The sequence below is a fragment of the Haliotis rufescens genome, unplaced genomic scaffold (assembly GCF_023055435.1).
Source record: "Haliotis rufescens isolate VD_foot unplaced genomic scaffold, xgHalRufe1.0.p SCAF_8, whole genome shotgun sequence".
In the NCBI taxonomy this organism is placed as follows: Eukaryota; Metazoa; Mollusca; class Gastropoda; order Lepetellida; family Haliotidae; genus Haliotis; species Haliotis rufescens.
The window spans coordinates 49,913,071-49,939,313 of NW_025964372.1; the positions used below are offsets into that span (position 1 = coordinate 49,913,071).

The window sequence follows — 26,243 nt, forward strand, 5'->3', positions numbered from 1 at the left end:
AGAGTCGACAAAATCGATCTGGTGGTCAGGTTCCATATTCATGCCTTGTTTTGTTAGTCCATTGTGCGTCGTCGAGCTCCTACAGCGTGATACGCTGCTCATAATATCAATCCCTGGTTTGTCTGGCCCAGACTTCATTAATTACAGGCCGCGATGCAGCTGAACATTCATGAAGGGCGTTAAACAAATAAACAAACAAACAAACAACAATCTCTCGACATCACATGCCGCTTGGATATTTAGTCACGTGGTTAAAAGAAAGTCCTTGTAACAGCTTGATGCTCAACACCCAAGATAGCATAATAACCCCCTCGAGTATGATCGTTATTGGCCTATCTCTCCGTTCCTTTTCGTCCAGCCCTATAGCGAGCGCGTTGCGGTATACCGAGGCACGCTGCCAGACATTGACATACAGCCGGGCTGGTTGTCACTCTCGCGACCTGCACTCTACGCAGCACACCTGACTATATTCCTCCAGGTAAGCACTTCATGTTGTTGATATTTCACAAAACGCGCGTTACGCTGAAAACCATGGTGTTATGGTTACGAAAGTACAATCACAGTGTTAGTAAATCATTGTTGATACAGAGCTGGTCGTTATAATACGGTCTATATATTCCGATGGATATTTATAACTGAAGCCAAACCGTTACTCTACCGCATGTATACATGTTTGATATTGAATATAATTCAATATTTGATCGGAACAGGTACATAACTTAACTGTTTCATAAACAATACATTGATTGTAAGACATATCATGACACTTCAGATAGTGACTAACTCTGCATCGCGTCACGACAGTACATGATGACACGATGCTAAAATGCTGACGGGATTCAAGTCTCGAATGATAAGCGTTCCTATATACTATGAGGGATGCTAATATACATGTAATTGCTAGGTGTAGGGGTGGAACGATCAGGTAGCCATGCAGTTAAAGCGTTAACTCGTCACGCCGAAAATATGGGTTCGATGCACAAATGTTAGTATGTTTTGGATTGCTTACAGTGGCGTAAAACTATATTATTATCGTAACTGTCGTTAACACTATGTTGGCATACGTATTCTATTAACCACATATAGTGTAATGCACAATATATAATTTATTGACCCTGTTACACATATATTGCATGTTTTTATTGAAAATAATCCTTGATACTAGTCTTTGTTCAGCTAATTTTTTGCATGCTTATGGAAAAGGTTTTTCGCTATATTTTGTCGTCTTTTTAGAACACAGTTGAAATATTGGCCAAAAAAACAAACATCCTACCCACTTAACCACCACATACTTGTCATAGTGTTAAAGGGGCGGTCGGGTAGCCTCGTGGTTAAAGCGTTCCCTCGTCACGCCGAAGACCCGGGTTCGATTTCCGACATGGGTACAATGTGTGAAGATTTCTTTTGTCCCCCGCCGTGAATATTGCTAAAAGCTCAGAGGACTTACTCACTCATAGTGTTAATGGTATAAAAGTTATGTTTTTTAGGCAGGTGTATAAGAACCAAGAGTTATGGCAGGATATAGGGAAATATTTGCTTTCACAAATTAATGCTCAGCAGCTCCGTGTTCAACCAAGAGTTTTACGCTTAACCAAACAGAAGTTGGTAACACCTTCCACGTCGCGCACGATGAAGCAGATCACGGTGACGATGTGTGATACTAGGTGTCACGACAGCAATGGCACATCAACGTCGAGGGTGCCTGAAGGATGGGTTACTAGACAAACCCCGCGGCAGCAGGTTGGAGCGGGTGATTAATCATACAGGATATTACGTTTCCTGCTGGTGTAACTTGACATAATGTAAAGTATATGGTTAATATATTCCGGCATATAACCTGTTTACCTTCAACGTGAACAGTGGCGTGTGGTTGGTGGTTTTGTAAATTCTTTTAATTTGATAATCCCGTTCTCATCCTCCTTTTCCAGGGTATGGGATCTCCATTCTATCATACTTAATACCATGGGCCCATTCACCATGATATAACAGGGCTATTGCTGAATGTGGCGTAAAACCTTTCACACTCAATTTTGAGAAAGACAATATAACATTCCAATTAACCGATGTATTTGCTAACAGTAACAAAAAATCGTGTGTACTTGCTACTCAGTGTGGACGGTGTTTTAAACACCGACTGATTTTCAGCGATCCGTTCATATAACGAGGGGGCGGTCGGGTAGCCTAGTGGTTAAAGCGTTCGCTCGTCACGCCGAAGATCCGGGTTCGATTCCCGACATGGGTACAATGTGTGAAGCCCATTTCTGGTGTCCCCCGCCGTGATATTGCTGGAATGTTGCTAAAAGCGGCGTAAAACCATACTCACTCACTCATATAACGAGTATGTTCACCGCTATTCTTCCTTTTACGCGCAATGGAAACAATTTGGGTGGATAATCGAGACTGGGTATTCTCCGGCATTAACGTTTTAGATGTGTCATCGTGATTAACCTCTTCACAGAATTTATGGTCAAATTTATTAACGCACATTAACAGCGTGTATGTCACATGATACAACCCGATCCGATTACCTCTATTGATGCCCAGAAACGAACCTTAGATGTCGGTGATGGATACATATGTCATTAGTGTCATACTTTGTCACTTTAAAAGTCGTTTTTGTTGTAGTTTGAGTATCATATGTCAACAATTTATTTCGCAATCGAAATGGGGAGACCATGGAAAACTTCCCAACACTCTTGTCGGCTCCGCGAACACCCGTGTCGGGTTATTCCGCACGTTCTTGTCGGGCCATTCCGAACACTCTTGTCGGGCCATTCCGAACACGCTTCTCGAGCTATTCCGAACACCCTTGTCGGGCCATTCCGAACACCCGTGTCGGGCCATTCCGAACACGCTTCTCGAGCTATTCCGAACACCCTTGTCGGGCCATTCCGAACACTCTTGTCGAGCTATTCCGAACATCCGTGTCGGGCCATTCCGAACACGCTTTCACGAGCTATTCCGAACACGCTTGTCGGGCCATTCCGAAAACTCTTCTCGAGCTATTCCGAACGCGCTTGTCGGGCTATTCCGAAGAGTTGGTGAGCTGTTTTTTTCTGATTTTTGTTTTGGCCGAAGTAACATTGATTCACTGTGACATCTTTAGTTTTCTTCATGTTCAGTAAAATGTGATTATGTACAGATTAAAAAAATAAATGCAGCAAAGTGGGTTTGGGTGATCCTGGCACAGTCAGGCTGGTTATGCTCATCATCAGCTCAGGGCCCTTGCCCCCTCTACACGCAGCCCAGACAGCGAATGGGACTTCCCCCAGGAAGCGCTGCCTAGTTACACCCACCGAAAACTTTTCGGAGAAGACTCCCCAACATTGCAGCCTTTTGCATTACCCAGATTGTCAGAAGGGCTGTATTCCTGGTAGCAAACTCGGGTACTCTCCCAATGTCAGTCAACAGATTGGGAGGTACCAAACCTAAGGCACTGAGAACAATGGGGAGTCGGACAACTTGGTACTTGGGATGCAAGCGTGACATTTCGAAAGCGAGGTCTGCATATTTGCCATGTTTTTCAATCACATTAGTGTCAACAGGGATTTACGTATCATTTTCTATGACGCCCTCTACATATTCTATGGATGGACCTATGTGCCAAAACCACAAGCATGGCGAGCCACACCATCATAAGATAATGTGTTTGTGCCAAAGCTGGGCATCCATTGACAATGTGTTGGACAGTCTCATTAAATTCATTACATTATCCACATTTCATATTAACATTTTGATGCAAAATCACACATTGGCGGCCTCCAGGGGGAAGTGACTGATCCTAAGCAGAAAGCCTTCTGTTTCACTTTTCAGGCCAGTAGATTTCATCTAGCGAAAGACTCTGCGGGGCTGCTTATCCCCTCAACACACTGCACATAAACTCGATGCAGTTGTTCAAATAGCGTCTTCTTGAAAAACTGAGTCTGGGCCGATTTGATATGGCACTTCGCTTGGTTGACACTCATTTCTGTACCGCCCAGCAGAACAGAACCATCAACAAAAACAACACCGACATTGAGATTATGTCCAACATACAGAAAAGCATTATCAGACAAATAAATGTGTGCAAACGTGCACAATAAAATTCTATCATGAAGAGCCTCCACGTTAATCAAACCACGCCCTCCCATTATGATTGGTAAATACAAGCGATTGAGGGAGGAGCACGGGTGGTGGAATCAATTGTCTGACATGATTCTTCGTGTGAGGCTGTCAATACCCTGAATTTCTTGTTTCGTCCAAGATAAGTTGGTACCAGCAAACCCTTTCAGGATTTGAACATTTTCGGAAATGGGTTTACAACAGACTTGGACACTCCGGCTTTTCCTAGTTCCTGTAATGGAATTTAATTAATATAGTTAGTTTCAGTATTTGCAACATGCATGGCGAATATTTCACAAGGCGTCTTAAATAAAAGGAATAAATGCACATATTTTAACAATTTCTGGAAGTAATTGTTTCGAAAAACGCATAGACGTCAATATAATGAATTTATAACATAAATGGAAACTAACAAACTCAACTTGCTGTTTATAAGGGTGTAATATTACACACTTATATACCGCACAAATGCCATGAACGTATCATAGGAAATAATTCATGTAGATATAGAGATTACTACACGAGTGTCTATCAGATACCACTGATTTACAACGAGTTGTTTCAAAACGTATCTAACGAGCGAAAGCTCGTTAGCTGCGCTTTGTAACAACGAGTTGCAAGATCAATCATTTTGGTATCCGACAGGCACGAGTACAGTAATTTGTTTCTTACACACCCTAAAATCGCACCCTTTTAGCATCGGGTTGCATTTCGTATATTCTCATGATCGCAGTGGCGCATTAATACATAACACCATTGTCATAAGTGACGTCGTTCCATGTACTGCTTACTACTCATAAATAATGTGACCCTACACAAAAAGGTTTCCGCCATGTCTGTGGATTATCAAGGCGATACAAAGAACACGCTGGATGCCGAGTTTAAAGTTTACACCTCAATTACCTGTCCAAATATGTACAACAATGTTTACTTCAGTATGACATCACTACCGGTGACCGACTTTTGCAAAATGGCGTGTAACTGACAACAGTACGCGTGATTTCCAGAGGAGGATTTTCGTTGATTAAGGGATCGTATATATACTAGCCACATAAAGAAACTGTGCACGGAGAAATTATAGATATAAGGGCACACAGTCCAACAACAGGTGGCAACACATTTCCAATGCCATCGTAACACGATATCGGCATTGGTGAGGCGTTATCAGAACACAAATGACCTTGCCGACCATCCACGTTCAGGACGTCCCCGAGTAACGACGCCAAGACAGGACAGATGGATTCGAGTTACACGTCTCCGACACAGGTTCCAAACGGCAGTAACGACGTCCCAGACAATTCCTGGACTGCGCCGTATCCATCCCAACACTGTCAGGAATCGTTTACGTCAGTACGGGATTCGACCACGACGCCCTTCCATACGTCCCATCCTGACACACCGTCATCGCGTCAACCGTCTAAGATGGTGTCGAAATCATGTTCGCCAACCTCGAATATGGTGGAGAAATGTTGTCTTTACAGATGAATCGAGGTTCAACATTTCCCACAGTGACGGGCGCCAACGTGTCTACCGGCGTTTGGGAGAACGTTATGCACGCAACTGTATTGTGGAGAGGAATCGTTTTGGAGGTGGCTCTGTGATATTTTGGGGTGGGATAACAGCACGGCACCGAACCCCTTTGGTGTTTGTTCAGAGCAATCTCACCGGTGTTGGCTACAGAGATCAGATTCTGAGGCCTGTGGTCATTCCTTGTCCTGCAACGTCATGGCCCGGGATTGACATTTCAACAGGACAACGCTCGTCCTCACACGGCTAGGGTCGCAATGGATTTCCTTCACAATAACAATGTCATGTTACTGCCATGGCCTGCAAATTCTCCAGATCTCTCCCCAATAGAGCATGTGTGGGATGAAATGGAGCGCCGTCTGCGTCGTCTTCCACATCCTCCAGATAACGTCCGTGACTTGGCACAGGATTTGAGGAGGATATGGCAGGCCATTCCCCAGGCCTTCCATGCCCATTTGGTGGACTCCATGCGTCGCCGCTGCACTGCTGTGATTCACGCACAGGGTGGTCATACCGTTATTGACTTTGTGACTTTGTCGTTTGACCCCCTACTCCATTTTGATCTTCTGACGTCATCGTAACAGATGTTGTTCAGGTCCCGTTGACATTTTCTTATGGTCCGATCATTCAGCTGCTACAGCGTCTGCATCATTTTGTTCTTGCTGTGTTGTATATCAATCCAGAATATATTTTCTCCGTGCACAGTTTCTTTATGTGGCTAGTATACATAAATGTGTCACGTAAGTAATCAGACACATTCTGACAATCTGCGTACTGTTATTTGTTTATCATTTTTTTCAATGTAATAAAGAGAATTAGTCAGAAATGCAGATAACTACCGTCGTTGTTGTGCGTGATTTAGCGTCAGTCATGGCGTCACACTTGTACGGTTTCTATTGAATTTACCACATCATTGTAATGTTTATATTTTGAATTCCATTATTAGTGCAACGATACTTTTCCCATGAATATTCTCAAACGCGTGATTGAGCCTATGCAAGTAATAATTAGACAAAAGTACCTCCAAGCATGCAATACAATGTAAAATCTCAATATTTTGCTCTGTTTACATTTCAGCAAGTACAGTTTTCCGGGCATAGTTTTTGTTTCCATACCTAATTTATTTCGCATGATTTCATCTAGATAATTTGCATTGGTGACAAATATGTCATTTGTTTCTAAAATATATGAGGAATTCAGGGATGCATGTAATTGTATAGCATCTGAGTTTCAAATATATCTGATCGAATAGGCGTGTCATAACCGGCATTTTGTAAACACAATCTAATATGGCGGAACGAACACTTCGGCGTTCGTGAATGCGTATTTTCCAAAACAGTCCAAACGATTCTAGACTTAACAGCGACGTTTCAGAATTACTATTAGTGTTGTGATACCCGTGATCACTAATATGCTATTATTCTACTTTAATTATTCGAGTAAATATCCAATATTTAGATTTCAAAACACGGAGTAAATAACGCCGTGAATTGTGATTTGGCTAGATTTGTACCTAATTTTCAGAAGTCACTTTGCCTAAATGACAGCAAATGATAAAGAGAAGAGTGAATTCAAAACTGCGAATTGTATTAGTTTGCGCGATGTTTTTTGAATTTTATTCGACTTCGAAGTGAGGGTTGAAGAGGAGGGACATATGTGACGCTTTGGCATCCAGGGGGTGCATTACACATAAAAAAATGATACGTTGACATACAGCAGATAATGTAACTGATAATGATAACAAACAAACTCGCAGACGAGGTCGAGTTTGTTTATCATTATCAATTATTACACAGTCCCGTGGTGCAATACAGACGGAGGTGAACATTCGACTGAAGCACGAGCAACTTATCAATGACTTACAATCAGAAAAGTAGTCCGTCATCATCTGACCTCAGGTCATCACTATGAAGTAGCCAATCACCGGCCTGGAATTCGATTTCACACATATGTTTGATACCAAATATCTCAAATGGGTTTCTCACCCACAGGTGTGTAAGAAATAGTTATCTCGTTTTTGCAAATATAGTCATTTGGGGATGTGTCATGTATAACATGGGAGAGTCGGGTTGCCCATTGGTTAAGCGGCCGCTGGTATAATGAGTATGTGTCTTCGCATTGAACAACCGATCGGCTTCTCATCATTTGTTTGTTAACTTTTCAAAAGATACAAACAAACATACATTGATGAAACATATTCTCTTTCAAAGTGATATTTATAGACAGAAGGTAATGCGATTTGTATATTATTTTAGATTAGTTAAAGATATAAAATTGAAACACTTTCGCTTATGCTCAGCACATACTGCTGGATGGGCGGTCGGGTAGCCTAGTGGTTAAAGCGTTCGCTCGTCACGCCGAAGACCCGGGTTCGATTCCCGAAGTGGGTACAATATATGAAGCCCATTTTTTGTGTCCCCCGCCGTGATATTGCTGGAATATTGCTAAAAGCGGCGTAAAACCGTACTCACTCACTCACTGACCCACATACTGCTAGTCTGCAGTTCTTATGAACGTGGCCATGGGTCTGTTATATAACTGTGTCGACACAATGAGGTATTCATGCGCAGTGTCCCTGTACATTCACATTGGGACCGCCTCCGTTGTCTAGTGGTAGAACGCCGCCCGGATAGCGCAATGTCCGGGGTTCGATCCCCGGCCGCGTCATACCAAAATACGTTAAAAGATGGTTGTTGTTACCCAGTCTGACGCTCGGCATTAAGGGGCTAAAACGAGGACTGGTCGGCTCGGAGTCAGTATACTGTGTCTGAGTGGGGTATTCATGTTAAACTGCGGCATGGTATCTCAGTGAGCTAGCACTATAAAAATCGGCATCAGTCCGGACTAGTACAAGCAGCCACACAAACACACACACGTACATGCACGTCGCTATATAAGTGCAATTATCTTGGACGCGACGTCAAACCCCACCTCACGTCGCATTCACGTTTCAACCGTGTTCCCCTGTGTCACTGTTACTTTAAAATGTACAATAACAATATGTATGTATTTTTTATGAGGCGTGCTGCTATTTCATGGAAGAAAATTTGGGAGGGCAAGTAATTACTCATGGAATTACGTATTTCAACATGGACAGTAGTGAATCAAATACTACTGTTATTTACACATATTATTTCCGCGGTATAATAGGGCAATGCAAACACAGTTTTTAAAGATTAAAAAATAATTTGGCCTTTCATTATAATTTAAGTATCGGTCAACATAGATTTACGTGACCTGTGGGAAATTAAATAACATTCTCGTGCCTGATACATGACGTTCAAGGTGCTCGTCGGTCATCAGTGTGCATCAAGCTCCTCCCCAGCGCGTGACACCTTCGTTACACTCTCGGTAACATCACTGCCACCAGTTTGGACGCGGTCATTACAAGAATCTTGAAATTTGCCCCCTGATCCCAAATATAGTAACGTTTATATTTTTGTTTATTTTATTTATGCCATCATATTTCATTTTGAAAAGGTTTACGACTGAGCATGTTTTCCAGATGAATTTACTTTGTTGTTTTAATAATTAGATAGGTTCGAGACAACTGAAAATTAACCAACTTCTCCCTTACATTCTTACTATATTAATTACATGATACTATAATGAAATAGAAATTCAAATTGTCACTTGTCAGCGATTGTATAGAGAGTTCTGTAAATGGGCTATCGCTGTGAGGAGCTTGAGTGTACATCGTGAAAGGGAAAGCACTCTCATCAAAGCCGTGAGATTAACGCCCTTGATCTTCTCGATCTATACAAGGTCACGGTCGGACATTACGAAAGATTATCGCCATGACCCATCTGACAAGTTCCTGATGAAAAAGTAAGTTGTTCCGTAAAATAATGTTTGGAGTTTTGTCACTTTTATCAACTTATTAGGTTTGGAGAACGAGTGCGCTTAAACAATGTGACTCGCTCACTCCTTGAAACATTGATCGTGTTTTTAGAGCAGGACACGTTTCCAACGTTGACAATTCTTGTTCTTCATTAGATACATATTTTGTCCGACTGCACATGCTATGCTGTTCTCCCTGCGCTATAATATTACAAGTGTGTACATCGGAATGTACATTTAGGATTTTCTCTACGATAATATTGATGTTCAGCATTTCTGTGAGACTCTTTCGAATTCTGACACCTGCGAATAATCGAATAGAGACACGCATGTCGTGTAGTGTGTTATTTTCGATGGATTATAAACCATAAACCTGCGCGATAATATTACAAGTGTGTAGATCTTCTACGTCGGACTGTACATTTAGGGTTTTCTCTACGAGATATTGATATAAAGAATTTCTGTGAGACTATTTAACATTTCTGTTTTGTCCAGACTTGGCGTGTTTTAGTTGATATTTTCGAAGCAGAAGTTAACTTTGATCGCGTACCATCGTACCTCGACCGCGTGGATCATGGCTTACAAATCAATTACTGGTTTGCCTTGTGATGTTTCGATCATGTCCGAGGAGCCGTCATATTAGTGGAATATTGCTCAGTGTGTTAAATAACAAACACTCTTCGTTATTCAAAGTTGTTCAAATTTAAGGTGTTAAGACCTTTTGCTAAGTATACACTATGTGCTGGACATAAATATATACACTAGTAGCTCTGGTATAGTTGGTAGTTAACTGATTGAATTGTGTGAGAGTAACATACTAGACTCTTAGAGGTTTAATAAGCCAGATTATATGTACGTCACCCATTTAGGTAATTTAAAACCCAGATTATTTATTACACTAAGTTTTCATTCACAAGTTCTGTCAGAATTTAATACTGATCATTTTAGGAAAGCTTTATTTTATGCGAGAGGTTTCTTTTACAATTTTCGAAATAATCCGTTCGAATTTTTTATGTATTTGCGTTATTATTTGTGGAAAACAAACCATCATATATTTGTGAATGTTTACTGAGGAATCGTTTATTTTCTAGCAAACTTTATTTTTGTGTGCTCATTTGTCTCTTAATATAATAAAATTATGTGACACGGATCTGACATAACACAGAGGTGTGTGTAGGGGTATCTCAGAGAACCAGGTAACCATCCACGTATAAATAATTGGAACTAAATCCGCTTTAAGTATGTAACCACTGCCCTAATTTGTATATTTATAATCCATCTACACATATTCACCCGTTAATATGGTAATATAGCAACGTTAACATCATTGTTAAAGCACCAGCTATGGAAGTTGATTGTCTCTATATGTGTCAGTGCGAGGTAGTACACATTGAGGGGCGGTCGGGTAGCCTAGTGGTTAAAGCGTTCGCTCGTCACGCCGAAGACCCGAGTTCGATTCCCGACATGGGTACAATGTGTGAAACCCATTTGTTGTGTCCCCCGCCGTAATATTGCTGGAATATTGCTAAAAGCGGCGTAAAATCATACTCACACACTCACTAGTATACATTGAATGTATACCCAAGAGCAATGTCCGACAAAGTCATATTTAGAGATAGTTAATGTAAACTAATACTTGGTACACAAACTAAACTAAACTCAGCTCAGCAGACATAGACCTCAACTGTTTACTTTTGACATGGGCCATGATTTGTTTGTTTGTTTGTTGTTTAACGCCGCACTCAGCAATATTCCAGGTATATGACGGCGGTCTGTAAAAATCGAGTCTGGGCCAGAAAATCCGGTAATTAATATCTTGAGCATCGATCCACTCAAGTGGGATACGATGACAACGATGATGTATCAACCTAGTCAGCGAGTCTGACCACCCGACCCCGTTAGTTGCCTCTTACAACAAGCATTGTCGCCTTTACAGCAAGCATGGGTTGCTGAAGACCTATTCAACACCGGATCTTCACCGATCACATGGGCCATGAATACCATGAAATATAGGCATGACCTGAGCAAATTCAGCCATCTCCATGGTTACATATCCACTTTAAATATTCTAATATATACGGAACGTGATTTGTTGTGAACTCGGTGATAAGTTAACTATATAAATACATATGTTTCACCTCTTGGTAAATTATTCAATTGGTTATTACACGGAATATATTTGCATTGCTCATTTTTCCACAGTTTTTAAACAAACGCATATTGCCAAAATTAATTTATTCCTGACGCGCATTCAGATTGGCCCGTGCCATTTCAACGCATGGGGACCTTTGAGAGGGGGACGAGCCTTGTTTGTAGGTTACGGAAACATGGCATCACGAAAAAAGCAATTCTCCGTGATAAAAGCGTTTGGTGTTTGAATGGATTTTTTGTAATGAAACGGGTTGTTTTGTTTTTGTAATTTATCATGAAGCCGCCCGTGTCACATGAGGCACCGTCTTCATCAGTTGTTGAACGCCAACAGCCACAGCTTTATCCGTTTTGGCACCTGTACTCTAATGTTCTGTGATCAGTCAATGTACTTGATTACAGTTACATTTACCTATTGTTGTGTTAGCCAGTAGTGATTTTGACATGTAGTTATTTGGGCAGGATATCGCGATGTGAGATGTGACCCGTCTCACGTGACCTGTGAGGCTTCCAGGTAAGAATAAACCTGCTTGTTGTAAGAGGCGACTAAATGGATAGAGTAGTAAGCTCGGTTACTTGTCGCGTTGCGTGGCCCTGTGCACCGACGGCGTCGATCGTTGCTCTTATTATCAATCACTGGATTGTCTGGTCAATATTTATTTACAGGTTTATGTCACACAGCGTGGATATGATTGACAACGTCTTAATCAACAAACAAACAACAGAAAGTTGTTCACTTCAGCGTCCGTGTTTAACAGAATTGTGAAATGCAGAATGAAATATAATTAAGAATTCACGTTCACTTACAAAGTGAAAGTCAATTCTTATTATTTATTATCACAATTTCTTACCTCAAAGGATGTAGGCCTATACACAATTGTATTTAGTACGTGTGACTTCATGTTTACACTGACAGCCATACAACAACCAGCTATATCGCGGAGTAAAATAGTTCCTCAAAAAGAGAGGTGACATGAGCGTATGGATGCACAGCTTGCTCTTCATAAACATCTTAGCAACACATGTGTTCAAATAATATCCCCATTAGATTAGAAAGGTATGTTAAGAACAACTTCAGTAAGTCAGTCACAATGGCAGCGCGTCGTAACATTTACATCAAGTACAAAACTTAAAAATGGCCGACTCGATAAACGTGACGGGGGAGATTTCGGAATATGTTGATGAACCCTTAGGCGGTTACAGGTTTGAGTAAATTAATATATTGCTGTAGACTGTCACTGGCAGCCTAGACACGGATCGAGTCGTTACTACGATAGTTAAGTCACTTTTAGTGCATTTCTTCGTCTTGTTCTCTAGGATGGGTCGTTGCGAGGATATTCGTGAACGATCGTGCAGTCAAACTCCGACGTTTTTCAATGTATACTAAAACGCCGAGTTCAAGATTAAAGGGTCAAAATGATCAGAAAGAACGCTTCTGTATGCATTCGTGATGCGGAATTCCCAGAGGTTTCCCCAGGAATGTGGAAGTAGTCCGTCAGTGTTTACGTCATTTCAAGAACACGGTCACGTGAAAAACGTATGAACGTCAAATTGTGTCGTTCAAACACTTATGAACGTCAATTTCGCGATCAGAGGACCAACCTCTCGTCCAATTGAAAAGCCGTATTGTGCAAACTTCAAATTGAAAAAAAATATTAGTGCCTGGATTTTTCTTATCGAAATGGAATGGGTCATTTATGGAAAAAAGAAAAGAATGCTTCTGAATGTTGAAACCAAAGAAATAGCGTGCCATAGAAAATATAATGAGTTTTTCTTAAAGTTTAAAATAAATAATGTTTTGCGGCTGATATATTTGAGCCAGAAACCTATGATTCTGGGTTCGAATCCCTATTCGCACTGTTTACATTCCTGCTTTTGTCGGCACCACGCTCGTGCTTGTGGGTTCCAAAAGTGGTAAGTGTCCGAGACTTGCATCACTTCAGGCCTTCCTCTCACATAAAGCTTACACGTAGTGGTATAACTGAAAAGTGGCGTTAAACTAAAGTCACTCTTTCGGGCGCGTAGTGGGCCAGTGATCGAGCGTTGAATTTACACTTTGAGTATAGACTTACATGTTCACCCTATGTCAGTTAAACAACACTAACATATACAGAATTGGTTTATTCTGTGACTCTTTTTACATCTACCGTATTCGACGTAATAAGCGCCCAGGGCGCTCTCAAAATTAGAAATAGGGGGCGCTAATTAGAATATTATTTTGGGTTGAAAGATCGTAAATTTCGTGGTTTATGCTAACAGCCAGAAATGTTTACATACGACAGATATATTTTTCAAGAATTTAATTGCCCATATTTAAGGGTGATATAACACAAGAGTGCGTATTATTCACGAATAAATAAGTCTTGTGTACATTGATCAATCGGAAGGGGTGCTGATTGGGATTGTTCACTCGCCAATATATTAGCAAAAATCGCCGTGGGCGCTTATTAGAGCGGGGCGCTTAATTACGTCGAATACGACAGTAAGTTTATAGTGACATGGCCAGTCAACTTAAATTCGACAGCTGTCTTGGATTTTCTAATGGCAAACATTTTTCTCGAAATCGTTTCAGGCTGTTTTTATCTCTTCATCAACATTTTGCACCAGATATCGTTGGTTCATGTTACAGCTATATCTCTCATATGTTAGTTCTCACTACACAGCTCGATGTCTCCTATCAATCAGTACCAGATGCCATATTCAATACTTGCCCTATATCACGACTGACTTTGTTGATCATTGTTCTTGGACGTAAAATGTATTTATGTTTCCCGGAAATTGATTTATTTGTCCTCATATTTCCCATTCACCAACCTTACAGTTGGGAGCACATATTTATTGACCGAAGGCATGCTCACCTGTATGCTTAATTATTGTTAACTGATATTTCATCAGCCAGATATTTTTAGAGTTGCGGGAAGCAACGTGCATCTGGAAAATTCGAACATAATGTACTGCCGGTTATTGCATAAAGTTGTACATATTTCATTAATTGTATTTCCCAATGTTTTAAGAAGGTTTGTGTGTTTATGAAGAATATTTTTTCCGTCTTAGCAGCAAATTTATTAAACACTGAAAATGAAAGTATCACCTTTTAGAGTTTTGTAAATCCATAATCCTTTCTTACCTTTATGTTAAATAATTATTTTTTTGCAGAAACAAATAAGCTTATTGCTACATTTTACAATAATTTTATTTGTTTTCTGACGCGACAATCATTCTACCTGTAAGACAGTGATTGATGTTATGAAAAGTGCCACACCGTCGGGCGCGAGTCAACGAGCCTGACCACCAGACCCACTTAAGTCGCCTCGTTCCAAAAGAAAAGGTTTCTGGCGACCAATTTGGGTGGCCTCCATGGAGGCGCACTTCACAAGAGCTACAGGGATGTTTCATAAATTAAATATAGGGACTTGGAGCCCTCGTATACTTACAGAAAAGCAATAATCGTAAAAATAATAAAAATAAAAATGTCCCATTAATAATGTTTGTGTTTCTACTGAAAGTAGATTAATATGTGCCATATCAGATAATGAGTTGTTGAAACGCGACTCTCTAAATCAAGGTAAATGTCAATGGTTCATTGAGGATTTCTCCCAAGTCATAAAATCTCATGGTAATGTGATTTTAATGGAAGGTGAATGCGATACTCACGTCGTAGGGGTATGTATGAGAAACAGTAAGACGTATTTCTATCTGTGTCATGTTAAAATCTATGCATTAAGATTGAGTGACAAAAAAACTCCACAAGACTGTAAGACTAGAGGGATGACTTCAACTTTCCAATAGTCAACTTCCCCTTCAAGCAATATTCCAGCAGCTCCAGCCTTGGTGTTTATATTTCACACCTTTTGAGATACAATCGAGCATGCTCTTTCTACCAAGATTTTAAAAAGCGTCACACGTCTCTTGCTCAGAAATTCTCTAGCTGACGGGCAGTATTCCTGTAGCTCCAGCTTTTGGTGTCTACATTTCACAACTTTTGAGATACAATCGAGCATGCTCTATCTACCAAGATTTATAAAAAGCGTCACACGTCTCTTGCTCAGAAGTTCTCTAGCTGTCGGGCAGTATTCCTGTAGCTCCAGCTCTTGGTGTCTACATTTCACAACTTTTGAGATACAATCGAGCATGCTCTATCTACCAAGATTTCAAACAGCGTCACACGTCTCTTGCTCAGAAGTTCTCTTGCTGTCGGGCAGTATTCCTGTAGCTCCAGCTCTTGGTGTCTACATTTAACAACTTTTAAAATACAATCGAGCATTCTCTTTCCACCAAGATTACCAAGAGCGTCATACGACTCTTGCTTAAGAGGTGTTATTTCAGCATTCAGATCCCCGTTAGGCTTTCAAACAGTTTTCATGTCATTCATTTTGAGCAGATGTCCAAATCTGACGCATCAGTGACAAAAAAATGATGTCTGGTGCTATTCTCAATTTTGACTTGTGCCATACGATTCCGTGTTTTCCAGGTGTATAAATTACTTTCCATTGTATGCGTTTGTGGCGGGTGCTGAACATGAAGAGATCTGGCCTCATTGGGAACGTAGCGATGTGAGGAGCTTATTATAGCTCATTTAGGACCGTTTCGTGTCATTGTGGGTAAAGCGTAAGGCCGGTGAGCCGCATCATATGAAACCATGTTATACAGCATGAAGACATTAAGGGGTAAAACAAGGACACACACACACACACACACACACACACACACACACACACACACACACACGTCGCTATGTAATTGCAATAACTGAACGCATCGTTGGATTCAATTTCGCCTCCCTAGTATATTTGTTTGTTAAAGCGTGTTCGGAGTTGATATTAATAAAACGTTGGTGTCCCTTTTCTGGTTGGGGACGTGTAAACAATAGCACCTGTGAATTATTGTTCGTGGGGTTGTTTTTGCAAGGTATGTAGGGCGTGTTTCAGGGAAACATTGTATCTATTATTTATGTTATAAACGTGGTAGGTTTGAGCACATGTAACAGCTTCCATGATCAATAAGGGCCATTCAGATGTATTCCTTTTTGGTTACAGTTGGGTAAGCTATATTTATATTCTATTAACATGAATGTCATTGAAAAACAACGGGGGATAGGCGCATAGTGTCAGATCACTCGACCCTGTTGGTTTGAGGTAAGACACGTTTCTCGTCTTCATCACGTGACCCTGTTGGTTAAAGAGGTTGTACCCGTGTCTCGTCCGCATCACTTGACTCTGTTGGTTAAAGAGGTTCTACAAGTGTCTCGTCCCCATTGCCTGACCCTGTTGGTGAAAGAGGTTATACACGTGTCTCGTCTGCATCACTTGACTCTGTTGGTTAAAGAGGTTATACCCGTGTCTCGTCCGCATCACTTGACTCTGTTGGTTAAAGAGGTTATACACATGTCTCGTCCGCATCACTTGACTTTGTTGGTTAAAGAGGTTATACACGTGTCTCGTCCGCAACACTTGACCCTGTTGGTTAAAGAGGTTATAGAGGTATGCCTTCCGCATCACTTGACCCTATTGGTTAAAGAGGTTATACAGGTATGCCTCCCGCATCACTTGACCCTATTGGTTAAAGAGGTTATACAGGTATGCCCTCCGCATCACTTGACCCTATTGGTTAAAGAGGTTATACAGGTATGCCCTCCGCATCACTTGACCCTGTTGGTTAAAGAGGTTATAGAGGTATGCCTTCCGCATCACTTGACCCTATTGGTTAAAGAGGTTATACAGGTATGCCCTCCGCATCAATTGATCCTGTTGGTTAAAGAGGTTATACAGGTATGCCCTCTGCATCACTTGACCCTATTGGTTAAAGAGGTTATACAGGTATGCCCTCCGCATCACTTGACCCTATTGGTTAAAGAGGTTATACAGGTATGCCCTCCGCATCACTTGACCCTATTGGCTAAAGAGGTAATACAGGTATGCCCTCCGCATCACTTGACCCTATTGGCTCAAGAGGTAATACAGGTATGCCCTCCGCATCACTTGACCCTGTTGGTTAAAGAGGTTATACAGGTATGCCCTCTGCATCACTTGACCCTATTGGTTAAAGAGGTTATACAGGTATGCCCTCCGCATCACTTGACCCTATTGGTTAAAGAGGTTATACAGGTATGCCCTCCGCATCACTTGACCCTATTGGTTAAAGAGGTTATACAGGTATGCCCTCCGCATCACTTGACCCTATTGGCTCAAGAGGTAATACAGGTATGCCTTCCGCATCACTTGACCCTATTGGTAAAAGAGGTAATACAGGTATGCCCTCCGCATCACTTGACCCTGTTGGTTAAAGAGGTTACAGAACCAATTGATGATGAAACCACGGGAAAATTCACATTTGTTGTGGTATAAAATCGATGCAGAATATGGCTGCTGGCGGGTGTTAAGTGATTGCAACCTAAACACCATATTTCTGTGTTATATAAAACATGCATTTGGCCTCACTGATTCATTGTCATAAGAACCAAACTGTATATATTTTACCTGTCGTCAACTGTTTGACCAAAATGGATCAGGGATATTCAATGGCATGTCAATGTTATTAAGGACATATGTGTAACCTCAACGGGGATCAGGGATATTCAATGGCATGTCAATGTTATTAAGGACATATGTGTAACCTCGACGGGGATCAGGGATATTCAATGGCATGTCAATGTTATTAAGGACATATGTGTAACCTCGACGGGGATCAGGGATATTCAATGGCATGTCAATGTTATTAAGGACATATGTGTAACCTCAACGAGACCTATACATCACTTTCCTATAATCTGAGAATTATGTTTAACTATTAATAGTTACGATGTGGCTGAAATATTGCCGATGTGACTTAAAACTTTACTCACTCACACTATAATCTGAAACGTACGTTGTGATAATTCCTACTTACGTCATGGCAAAACGTCGTTGGACTCCTTGAGTATGTGTGTGTGGTGTTAAAATACAGGGAATCAATTCTTCATGTACATGAACACTTATACTGTCGTAATTGTCCTGACTACGCATTAAATGGCAATTTGTAACCACATCTGGTCGTGTGTGCATAAAAAATGCCATTATACATCGATACTCCGTAATTTAACTGTTAGCCTGATGCATTGCGTTGCAATTTGTAAACAGAAAACGTTTCGATGTTAAGTAAATGTTGACAGTTCCAGTTTGAAGACATTACCATGATGGGTTTGTCAATTTTCTTGCCCTGAACGCCCACTGTGTAATCCGCTACAACGAACGTTCAGATGCTGCTAAGAACGCCTCGAAACTATCTCCCTCAGCTCAACTCCCCGGGGGATATCCCAGACGTTCAACATGACCTTTGACACTCGGCTAAATGCCTCCCTCGCACGTGCTGTGTGATATGCATAATTAATGACAAGCTGATTAGTGCGCATGAGTAGACAAGTGCATCTCTAGTGTAAATAGCTCTTCAGTTTGAAGCGAGGAGGCGTCCTGGCATCTAGCGCTGTAATCATGTGGTACCAGTTTATTCGTTTATTGGGAACGATGACCTCGGCAACGAGGTAAGTGGTGGAGTTGCACAATATACAATAATTGCTTGTGTGTTTTATCTATCCAGTTATTTTGTTAGCTTGGTGACAATCCGGGATATTAGGGGTTATAACGAAACAAATTATGAATCGTTTCTTTGACCGTTGGTCTTGATAGTGGAACCTTTATAAGCGTTGAGGTTCACCATGTACGATATACCAGTAAGGGTTTGATGAGGCACAGGAGATTCGCTCTTCCGTTATTGATGAAGAGTAATGTAAGTCGTTTTCCGACATGTTGTGTGTACATATGAGGCTACGGATGCTCACATGTTTAACTTTCTGTGTAATCCAGCCATCGAATTCTGTGTGCTTAGCGTCTTGAAGTGATCACGATTGAGTACATATTGATTTATGCCGTAGCTATTGGACATTGACTTGTAAGTAATCGGGTGAGTAACCTGTTTGAATTTTTGGCTTAAAACAGTATACAGCTTGAACAGTATTGTTTGTTTGTTGTTTAACGCCGCACTAAGCAATATTCCAGCTACATGACGGTGGTCTGTAAATAATCGAGTCTGGACAAACAATCCAGTGATTGACATCATGAACATCGATCCACGCAATTGGGATCGATGACATTCATCAACCAAGTCAGCGAGCCTGACCACGTGATCCTTTTAGTCGCCTCTTACGACATTCAAAGTCGCCTTTTACGGTAAGCATGGGTTGCTGAAGACCTATTCTACCCCTGATCTTCACGGGTCGCTTGAACAGTATTTCTGGTACATCTCAGCATGTGCATGTGCGTGTGTGTCTGCGTGTGCGTGTGCGTGTGCGTGTGTGTCTGCGTGTGCGTGTACGTGTGTGTCTGCGTGTGCGTGTTCGTGTGCGTTTGCGTGCTTGTAATAGTCCGGACGATTTTATTGTGCTAGCCCATTGGGATACCATGCCATAGTTTCATATTAATACCCCGCTCAGACACAGTATACTGACTCCGAGCCTACCAGTCCTTGTTTTAGCCCCTTCATGCCCGCGCCAGGCAGGGTAACATCAAGTACCATCTTTATGACGCGGCCGGGGATTGAACCCTTGACCTTCCCCTCTCCGCTCTGCCACCAGACCCCGGAGGCGGTCCTCTTAGGAAGAAAGTGTATGAGAATCAAATAGAGCGAGAAAGAGAAAGAAAGATTTATTAATTGTCCTTTTAGATAAAGGAGCCTTGGCAAGGCGTATAAAAGAAGCATCAGCAGCGTCTGACGTCGTCGAGTGCGACGATACAGTCGAGTGAGGCAAAAACTGTTATCATCCTATCTCATTTGTGACGCTTAGCATGAGATACTGGGGTCCATTCTTCCCTGAATCATACTGTGGTGTCTGTTAAGGGTGAAACGATACACCGATATTCCGATGCATCGCAATACTTGACCACGATACGATACAGGGTTAGAAATTGGCACTAGTCCTATAGTCCTTGCCAAACTGCCCAGTAGTAAAGGTATCCTAAGGACTAGTAGAATTTTGACATTTTTAAAGGTTTTGCTATATGCTATCATTATAAGGACTAGTGGACTGAAACTGTTAGTTTCTACCGCTGCGATATACGATAAACGTGGGCCCATTTAACGATACGCCACCATACGGAACGCAAATCTCAAGTACAGCGTTTCCTCACTATTGTGCTTTTCAATAAACCGCTAACTTGGTTATAGCGTGCCGTAACGCATGGCTCCCAAAAACGTGCTTACATTTTTAATAAGCTCAGGTTTCACACTGTCTTAGTTTTTCCCCATCTCAAAAAACATTATCAACTGATCACCGCAAGCACATAACACCGGAAATACCAGTCAGCAAATCCGAACTGAAGTACGCAATTCAATACCATCATTATACTATCTTGTTATTAAAACGTGTTCATTGTATATCTGGACTTGTAATATATTTTATTAATTTAATTCAAAATTTCATTTAATATTGTTTTCATTAAGTTAGGTGAAATCGTGTGTGAAGCAACCACAGTCAGATTACCGCTTTTGACGCATTGGAACGAACTTTGGTTGCTAGAGAATGGATACATATATGCCATACTTTGACTCGTTAATAGTCATATTTTGTGGCAATTTGGCTAATATATGTCAACATAACTTTTCGCAATCGAAATACCTGTAGCGCGGGAAGTCCCTACGGTGACTGGTCAAATTGTTCCATACGTAAAAATTTCCTGCAACAGAAATCACCAGTACCAAAATTATACGCTTGTGGTTCTTATAATTTTAAATAATATTGACTGTTCCAAAATCATGAAAGGTTCAATCTTGACATGTCTTGTTTTTTTTATCATTGTGTATCGAGATACGTATCGTATCGTGACCAGAATATCAAGATGCGTATCGTATCGTGACCTTCCTGTATCGTTGCAGCCCTCGTGTCTGGTCCATCCGTGTATGTCTCTATGTATGTGTATAATGACAGCAAAATTCAAGCCATAAAAAAACTGTAAAATGACGATGGTCATCCTCGGTTGTCTGGGGTATTATATCTTTATTCTATAATGAGCCATAATCGTCGGTAAACGGCACGGATCTGCATTATTCCAGGCTTCCCTCTCACTTGAAGATGACACACGGTTGAACAACTGAATTACTGTTGAAAATAGTGTAAACTTCAAGTATTCACTCACTCCTTTTCTGCCATGTTCGGATCGGTGTAGTAGTCAAGCCGCAGACCCGGGTTCAATTCCCCACATGGGTACAATGTGTGAAGCCCATGTCTGGCATCCCCCGTCATGATATTGGTGGAATATTGCTGAAAGCAGCGTAAAGCCATACTCAGTCTCTCTGTCATGTTCGATATCCTGGTACTATTCTCTACTCTCTTTAATCGTCACGATATGGCTGAAATATTGCCGATGTGACGTAAAGCATTAACTCACTCACTCACTACTCTCTTTAAAGTCCTATTAAATTAAACGACTTCAATGAAACAGCCACCCAATCCAATTACAACGTACCAGAGAAATGCTGTGCGATAGAAGTGTTGTCAGATATGGAGAATGTGATGTCACTTCCGGAACGAAGCCATGGTAGTGAATCAGTATATATCATAACAGATTACACCAGATGTCCAAGGATGGTTTGTCGCAAGAACCAGCTTATGTGTGGTTAATGCCGCCTCCGTGGTCTTGTGGTAGAGCGTCCGCCCGGAGAGCGGAAGGTCCGGGGTTCGATCCCCGGCCGCGTCATACCAAAAGACGTTAAAAGATGGTACTTGTTGTTACCTTGTCTGGCGCTCGGCATTAAGGGGCTAAAACAAGGACTGGTCAGTATACTGTGTCTGAGTGGGGTATTCGTGTTAAACTGCGGCATGGTATCTCAGTGAGCTAGCACTATAAATCGGCATCAGTCCGGACTAGTACAAGCAGCCACACACACACGCACATACGTGCATGCACGTCTCTATATATGTGCAATAATCTTGGACGCGACGTTAAACCCAATTTCACCTCACCTTATGTGTGGTTACAAGTGCTTGACTTATAATAAAGTCAACGAATAAATGTGCGTCCCACCATACACTGATGGGTGTTTTGCTGATGCTCTGAAACACTTATTTAAATGTGGGCGGTGGGGTAGTCTTGTGGTTAAAGCGTTCGCTTGTCATGAGGAAGACCTGGGTTTGTTTCCCACATGGGTACAATGTGTGAAACCTATTTCTGGTGTCCCCCGTTGTGATAATGCTGGAATATTGCTAAAAGCGGCGTAAAACCATACCCCCTCACTTATTTAAATGGTCCAGCTTCCTTCGATGGGATGATGATGTAATATCGCTGACTGTTGCACAATGTATAATATAATAGCCAGTCAATGACATGATCGCTTTCAGTAGTAGTAGTAGTTGTAGTAGTGTCATTGTACTTCGACTCCACGATAGGCCCGCCGCCCCAACTGAAAAACAACAGCAAAAGAAATAAATTATACATAAAAATAAATTTTTTTTAATATTTTTTTTATTATGTCCTCGACTAGTAATATAGACGTCATCCCATAACAACATCATTATCAGTGTTTCAAGAAGCCAGCTGCAGTTTTAACCCTACGGCAGAATGATTTTCATATAAATAAACAAATGATTGACATAGCTATTTATTTTTATTTCGACGGACCTTGTGTGAAAGAGATGGGGTAAATCCTTGATTATTAAATATAATTAAGAAACTGTGGCCTTAAGACAAAGCTGGCATATTGACTTTCATCGGTAAGGCAGCTGGGGATGACGGGAAGGTCGTTTTTAATCATTACTGTAAATCTTGGGCATGTTCAGTTCTCCCATCAATAAACAATATTCAATAAGCAAAGTATTCATTTTACTGACGTATACTTAGTCTCCCTCCGTGTGTCCCATGGTAACATAGCCACCGTTCCGGCGATGTGTATGCGACATCACGTTCCCCAGTGGGGTCATCCAAAGTATTATAAACCAGACCATGAACCCCCGAGTCACTGATGCTGGAATTGGTTCAACAAACCACATCACTCTGGGCATTAAATGATACATGGTGTGGTTAAAGCGGTCGTACGTGATACAGAAGACAGGCTAGGGGTGAGGTGAGGTGAAATGGGGTTTAACGTCGCGTCCAAGATTATTGCACTTATATAGCGACGTGCATGTACGTGTGTGTGTTTGTGTTGCTGCTTGTACTAGACCGGACTGATGCCGATTTATAGTGCTAGCTCACTGAGATACCATGCCGCAGTTTAACATGAATACCCCACTCAGAGACAGTATACTGACTCCGAGCCGACCAGTCCTTGTTTTTTAGCCCCTTAATGCCGAGCGCCAGACAGGGTAACAAGTACCATCTTTTAACGTCTTTTGGTATGACGCGGTCGGGGATCGAACCCCGGACCTTCCGCTCTCCGGGCGGACGCTCTACCAATAGACCACGGAGGCGGTCAAGACAGGCTAGATTCACTGTTTGTAGATGACGAAGTCTGCAGTTTTCTCTTGGCATTTAGAGTGACGCCATATTACATATCGTTATAAAACAAACCCTGCCAGTGCTTCCCCTTTTGTTTAATTGTCTTCCTTATATATTCTAGCTGATAATTGAAGATCAAAACTGAATTTGTTTGTATTTACGACCATACTTGAACATTATCAGCTAGAATGATAATTTTCAAGTATTGTAAATACAAATAAATTCAGTTTTGATCTTCAATTCTCAGCGTTAAAAGTTTTATTTTAAACGTTTTAACCATCTGTCGTTTGAGACAGCAACAAGGTCCATGTACAGATGACAAAATGACGCGGAATTGAGAGACTGAAATATAGCTTTGTCTAAAGTGATGCTATCACGTAACGTGTTATGTAAATTAGGACAGGAGAAACCAACTGTGACATTTACGTGAATTATTACTGGCTAAACAGGTAATTAATCCAGTTGCAAATGAAGTTTTGTGCTACAAAGTGACGCATTGTCCAACTGCAAAAACTTACCAGTGAATCCCACTGCATGCTCCCCGTCGTCAAGTGTTGTTTCATACCTGTCTTGAGTTATGCAACAAGAGCGTGACACACTCTGGGTCACGATGACCTGTCACAGCCCGTAAGGTCAGTGTCGTGACACTGAGTGGTATTCCCAGTTTTACCTTTAATGTTTTTTTTCATTGATGGTGGGATGGCTAAGGCCACCGGCTAAATCAGTATGATATATGTTAATATCCAGGAACACTACGACAAATTATCAGATAAAAAAAAAAAAAAAAAATCTTCTCCAACAGTTCTTTAGAAGTACAGCAGGGTCTGTAATGAATTTTGTACCATTTCGGAACGGTTTACTAGCCTGCTGTATCATGATTTTAAAAAGTCGAGCAAACGCTTTAACCACGAAGCTACCCAACCGTCCCATATGAAAATAACGTCAACGCCAGATTATACCTAGTCCTGAGTGAGTGAGTGAGTGAGTTTGGTTTTACGCCGCTTTTAGCAATATTCCAGCAATATCACGGCGGGGGACACCAGAAATGGGCTTCACACATTGTACCCATGTCGGGAATCGAACCCGGGTCTTCGGCGTGACGAGCGAACGCTTTAACCACTAGGCTACCCGACCGCCCCTTATAGCTAGTTCTGAGACCCGTGAAGATCCGGGGTAGAATAGGTCTTCAGCAACCCATGCTTGCTGAATGCTTGTCGTAAGAGGCGACTAACGGGATCGGGTGGTCAGGCTCGCTGGCTTGGTTGATGCATGTCAACAATCCCAAATGCATGGATCGATGCTCATGATGTCAATCACGGGATTGTTTGGCCCAGACTCGATTATTTACAGACCGCCGCTGTAGAGTGCGGCGTTAAACAAACAAACAAACATGAATGTCCACCAAAACAGATTATTAGTGGCGTAAAAGGCGAAATAGGGTCGAAACTTGTATGAATGGATCAACAACACTGAAAAACAATGATGTCACTAGATGTTCGGGAAAAGTCTCTCCGAGTATGCCCTCAGCGACGTCAGGGAATCAATACGAGCTGTGAACTGACCACTGACGTCAAACAGTCAACACTTGCAGCTGCATTATGTGAAGGCAGCGAGTCTACACAGGCATGCGTCGACTCCCTGTGAAAGTAATCTTGATCACACTCCATTCTACTTTTACTGTATGATGGACACACTAAGTTGTCTGTACTTCCGTATGTATTCACGGTGAAGGGGAAACGTGTAGTGAAGGTGGACATACTACAATAAAACATGAATGTAACCCTGACACAGATTTTGAAATTGTCGAAGAAAGAGCTTGCTCGATTGTACTTCAAAAGTTGTGAAATGTAGCAATCAAGGCTGGAGGTGCAGGAACATTACACGCCGTGAAGGAAATGTTGACCATTGGAAAGTTGAAGTCATCCTTCTTGTCATACATTCTTGTGGATATTCCTTTTGTCACGCTGAATCGTGATGCATAGATATTTGTCTAAATTTAAAACAGATCAGGCGGTTGCAGTGGTCTCTTGGTTCCAGTACAAGTGGTAAATCAGTAGTACATCAGCAGCTTTAGGCGTATAGATGGACAGACCATATATTGTATGACACTGCTGCTTTAGGCGTATAGATGACAGACCATATATTGTATGACACTGCTGCTTTAGG

General features: G+C 41.5%; 1 protein-coding gene across 2 annotated transcripts in view; it reads left to right on the forward strand.

The window, feature by feature from the left end:
* The first annotated feature begins 343 nt into the window (after positions 1 to 343).
* LOC124152410 overlaps positions 344 to 26,243 on the forward strand; it is a 45,354-nt gene continuing 19,454 nt past the window's right edge. The window contains exon 1 of one of the 2 annotated variants that reach the window (XM_046525343.2): positions 344 to 478. The gene's annotated coding sequence lies outside the window, so the exon portion shown is untranslated. Of the gene's footprint in view, positions 479 to 9,407; positions 9,457 to 26,243 lie in introns of those variants that run through there. The other variant, XM_046525345.2, reaches the window with a different exon arrangement.